The sequence below is a fragment of the Gossypium arboreum genome, chromosome 7 (assembly GCF_025698485.1).
Source record: "Gossypium arboreum isolate Shixiya-1 chromosome 7, ASM2569848v2, whole genome shotgun sequence".
NCBI classification, from domain to species: Eukaryota; Viridiplantae; Streptophyta; class Magnoliopsida; order Malvales; family Malvaceae; genus Gossypium; species Gossypium arboreum.
The window spans coordinates 91,315,364-91,320,676 of record NC_069076.1 but is presented as its reverse complement, the minus strand read 5'-3'; the positions used below and the strand labels follow the sequence as shown (position 1 = coordinate 91,320,676).

The window sequence follows — 5,313 nt, the reverse complement described above, 5'->3', positions numbered from 1 at the left end:
TCATTATAATCCTTTACCTCATAAAAATTATATACCATTAACATTCATCAACATTCGACATCCAATCAAGACAAGGACATTTTCATTCGTATTATAATATTATGACCTTTATTCATACCTCTACTACTTTCTATTTATTCCGTTCATCTTATCAAGTAAGCCACATACACTACATCATATGAGCATTAAGCAAATATGAATATTTATCACAACATGAACTTTCATCTCACATATTATCACATATGTATCATAAACTTTTATTCATACTTTTTTGAACCGAGACTTATCATAATCATAATTTTACTCAAATATCTTCACATAAAATTGAACATGGTCGGCACAGCTCGGTTGGAGAGTACCCTGTCTAAATAAGACGGTACTTATACACGTCGGAAGACATCACACTATCACAGATTAGTGGCATGTATAGCTAAACTTTTACACATGCTAGGTTAGTCCGAGAACCGACTAAACCTGCTCTGATACCATTAAATGTAAGACCCCGTACCCGAGACCGTTTCCGGAGTCGAACACGAGGTGTTAACGGACTTAATTCATTAATTAAACAGCTCATACAATTCATTTTAAAAATTTCTAGACAAGCTGGCTAACTGCATCACAGTCGCTTTAAAAATCATATCTCGAGTTACAAAACTCGAAATCTAATTCCGTAAATTTTTCCTGAAACTAGACTCATATATATATCTACTAATTTTTTCTAGAATTTTGGTTGGGCCAATTAGTACAGTTTATTAGTTAAAGTCTCCCTATTTCAGGGTTCAACTACTCTGACCTCTGTGTATTACAAATCAGATATCTCCCTGTACAGAGCTTCAATGACTATGCCGTTTATCTCTAATAAAACTAGACTCAATAAGGAATCTGTACATATAAAGCGTGACTTCTAATTATCTTTGTAAAATTTATGGTGAATTTCCAAAGTCAGAACAGGGGATCCAGAAATCGCTCTGGCCCTATTTCACAAAAATTTAAAAGTCTCATAAAATATAGCTCATATACTTGTTTCTCTTATTCCATATGAACATAGACTCATCAAGCTTCGTTTCCATAACTTATTCATTATTTAATTCCATTTCTAATATTTTTAGTGATTTTTCAAACTCACGTCACTGCTGCTGTCTGAATCTATTTTATGGTAAATTTTACCTATTTCATGGTTTCCATGGATTAGCTAGCAATTTGACATACATAATACCAAATATGATCATGATTAGCCATTCCAATGGCTAATCATTACCAAGCATTTCTATTTCCATACCACTCAATAACCATATCATAAGACCATACATATAAAATGATTATAATGCTATACATGCCATACTCAAAATATACAAGCCATTATGCCAAGATGGTATACGGATAGTGTGAGCGTGCCTCCGACCGTTTCCGATTTCCGAGCTGGCTTGTTAACACTACAAGGAATGAAAAGGAGGGAGTAAGCATAAATGCTTAGTAAGCTCACATGCAAATAGCAAGTAACATAACCATATAAGCAAACATAAAACATCATTTGCATAATCATCACCAAGACATTCATATCACCTTTTCATTTATCATCTTACCATATTGTTGTTATATCGAGTTTTCAACCCGAGGGTTAAGTACATACCTGTTCAAAGTATCCATTTCACAACACTTACCAATACGTCCCTTTCATCATGGATAACTTGCACATAAGTGCCACATATTCAATCAAGCAATCATGTAACCCGCCCATAAGCGAACTCGGACTCAACTCAACGAGCTCGGGCGTTCGCATCCATAAGTGAACTCGGACTCAACTCAACGAGTTCGGATGCCTAGTTACATCTCACGAACTCGGACTCAACTCAACGAGTTCGGACATTCGCATCCATAAGTGAACTCGGACTCAACTCAACGAGTTCGGATGCCTAGTTACATCTCACGAACTCGGACTCAACTCAACGAGTTCGGACATTCGCATCCATAAGTGAACTCGGACTCAACTCAACGAGTTCGGATGCTCAACCATCCTAGTGACATGTCACTTGTATCCTAATCTGTTCCTAAGGTTCAAACGGGCTTTTTCCTCGAACACTTATCCTTGCCGTCTTCCGTAGAATGCCGAAATCAATACTCGGTAACAATTATATTTAACAAGTAGTTCACATAATTTACATATTATTTGAAATTAACCACAAAGCATACATTTCATAATAAAATTCAGCATAACATATAATTAACATCAATAACTTAAAAATAACAATTATGCTACATTATTTACACATGAACTTACCTCGTATGCGAAAATGGCTATTTTTACCATTTCGTCCACAACTTGGTATTTTCCCCATTTTAGCCCGAATTTCAGTTTTCCTTGCTAATCGAGCTTGGAAGCTTGAAAAACCCTAGCCATGGTTTCTCCTTGCTATATTCTGCCATGGGGTTGAAGATGAGCAAAATTGGCTTTTAATTTTGTATTTTAATTCATTTTACCCCTAAATGACCAAAATGCCCTTACTACTAAACTTTCCAAAATTCCATCCATGTCCAATTTTTGTCCATAGACTTAGAAATTGGTAAAATTACTCTTTAAGGACCTCTAATTAATAATCTAATTTAATTTTATGCAAAATACTTCTAGAACACAAGTTTTGCAATTTATTCAATTTAGTCCCAAATTTCAAATTAAGCACTTTATGCATAAAATTTCTTCACGAAATTTTCACACAATCATGCAATCATATCATAGAACTTAAAATAATCATAAAATAATTATTTATATCTCGGATTTTGTGGTCACGAAACCACTATTCCGACTAGGCCCAAAATCAGGATATTACAGCTGTAACTGACGATGTTGAAAGTAATGCGCTTGCCCCAGCACAAGGGACGGTGTAAGATGATTCACAACCGGCTATGAGTAGCCGTGATAGTGAGGCTAAGCAAGCCTTCTATTAGATGATGAATGAATGGTTCACCCAATACATAAGAACCAATCCGACAGTACAACAACCTCCACCCCGGTTAATCTTTCTCAAGTTCCCGTCATAGCCTTTGTGAATCTGGTTCAGTCAAGTAAACCACCAGTTGATAAGATTAGAAAGTATGGGGCTGAAGAGTTCCAAGTCACAACAAATGATGATGCTGAAAGAGCCGAATTCTGGTTAGAGAATACAATACGAGTGTTTGATGAAATGTCTCTGAATCCTAAGGAATGTGTAAAGTGTGTTGTTTCACTTCTGAGAGATACGGTGTATCATTGGTGGAAAACTTTGACGTCTGTGGTTTCGAGTGAACGAGTTACATGGGATTTCTTCCAATCTGAATTTTGGAAGAAATATATCAGGTAGAGATTCATTGATCAGAAACGCAAAGAGTTTCTTGAGCTTAAAGAAGGTCGTATGTCTGTTACTGAATACGAACGTGAATTTGTGAGATTGAGCCAGTATACTCGTGAATGTGTATCGAATGAAGCAATAATGTGCAAAAGGTTTGAAGATGGACTAAATGAAGATATCCGTATGTTAGTTAGGATTCTGGAAATTAAAGAAATGGTAGTACTAGTTGAGCGAGCTTGTAAAGTCGAAGAATTAAGTAGAGAAAAAAGAAAAGCTAGTTTTGAAGCTATATATGTTAGAAAGAGACCTACGGGTAGAGTATTTCAATCTGAGTTAAAGAAATTTTGAGATGATCGAAACTATTCAAAGACTGATGTAAGATATTTGAACCGAGATCGAGCTAGATTATACTCGAATTCCAAAGCTTATGTTACTTATGCTGCAAGTGTTGGAAATGTCCGATCTGAGGAACCTGAATGTAAACACTGTGGTAAAAGACATCTGGGAAATTGTAAATTGAATGACCGAGCCTGTTTTTGATGTGGATCTCTGGATCATTTTGTAAGAGATTGTTCTGAACCTGTTGAGCAAGAGAATGTACAGAATCCGAGACCAAGTAACACCTCAGCTAGAGGTAGACCTTCCAGAAATTCGAGAAATGGAAGTGGTGGTCAAAGAGCTACTGGGGATATTGCTGCTAGACCTGAGGCTAGAGCACCTGCCAGAGCCTATGCTATCCGAGCTCGTAAGGAAGCTTCATCACTAGACGTGATTACTGGTACTTTTACTCTTTATGATACTTCTATGATTGCATTGATAGACCCTGGATCAACGCATTCTTATATCTGTATGAAAGTAGTACACAGTAAGACTTTGCCTGTAGAGTCTACTGAATTTGTAATTAGAGTATCGAACCCCTTAAGCAAAAGTGTCTTGGTTGATAAAGTCTGCAAGAATTTCCCGTTAATGATTCGGGATGTTTGTTTTCCTGCTGATCTGATGCTTTTGCCTTTTGACGAATTTGATATAATTCTGGGAATGGATTGGTTAACCCTGCATGATGTTATTATGAATTGTAAATGAAAAGTCATTGATTTGAGGTGTAAGAATGATGAGATAATTCGAATTGAGTCTAGTGATCTGAATAGACTACCAGCTGTGATATCTGCAATGCAAGCACGAAAATATGTGAAGAAAGGCTGTGAAGCCTACTTAGCTTATGTGTTAGATTCAAAAGTGAATGATAAGAAAGTTGAATCAGTGCCTATTGTCTGTGAATTCTCTGATGTGTTTCCTAAAGAACTACCTGGTTTGCCTCCGATTCGAGAAGTTGAGTTTGGCATTGAATTAGTATCTGGTACTACTCCGATATCGATAGCTCCGTATAGAATGGCTCCGACCGAATTAAAGGAATTGAAATCTCAGTTACAAGAATTGACTGATAGAGGGTTTGCTAGACCGAGCTTTTCACCATGGGGTGCTCCAGTTTTATTTGTGAAAAAGAAAGATGGTACAATGAGAATGCGTATTGATTACCATCAACTTAATAAAGTGAATGTAAAGAAAAAATGCCCTCTGCCTAGAATTGATGATTTATTCGATCAGTTGAAAGTTGTTACTGTGTTTTCTAAGGTAGATTTGAGATTGAGTTACTACCAGTTGCAAGTAAAGGATTCTGATATTCCGAAAACTGCTTTTAGAACGAGGTACGGGCATTATGAATTTTTAGTTATGCCTTTTGGATTAATGAATGCACCTGCTATTTTTATGGATTTGATGAATAGAATTTTCAGATCGTATTTAGATCAATTTGTAGTTGTATTCATTGATGACATATTGATTTATTCACGAGATGAATGTGAACATGCCAAGCATTTAAGAATAGTGCTACAGACTCTGCGAGATAAACAATTATATGAAAAGTTCAGTAAATGTGAGTTCTGGTTGCGAGAAGTTGGTTTTTTAGGTCATATTGTATCAGCCTCCGGTA

The 5,313-nt window shown here is 36.2% G+C and overlaps 1 long non-coding RNA gene across 1 annotated transcript; it reads right to left on the bottom strand.

Moving 5' to 3' along the window:
- Positions 1 to 1,264: 1,264 nt before the first annotated feature.
- Positions 1,265 to 2,433, bottom strand: LOC128295105 (uncharacterized). Its single transcript, XR_008285419.1, has 2 exons — positions 2,279 to 2,433; positions 1,265 to 1,433 (listed from the first exon to the last, which is right to left on the bottom strand). It is a non-coding gene; the product is annotated as an uncharacterized LOC128295105 (long non-coding RNA).
- Positions 2,434 to 5,313: the final 2,880 nt, after the last annotated feature.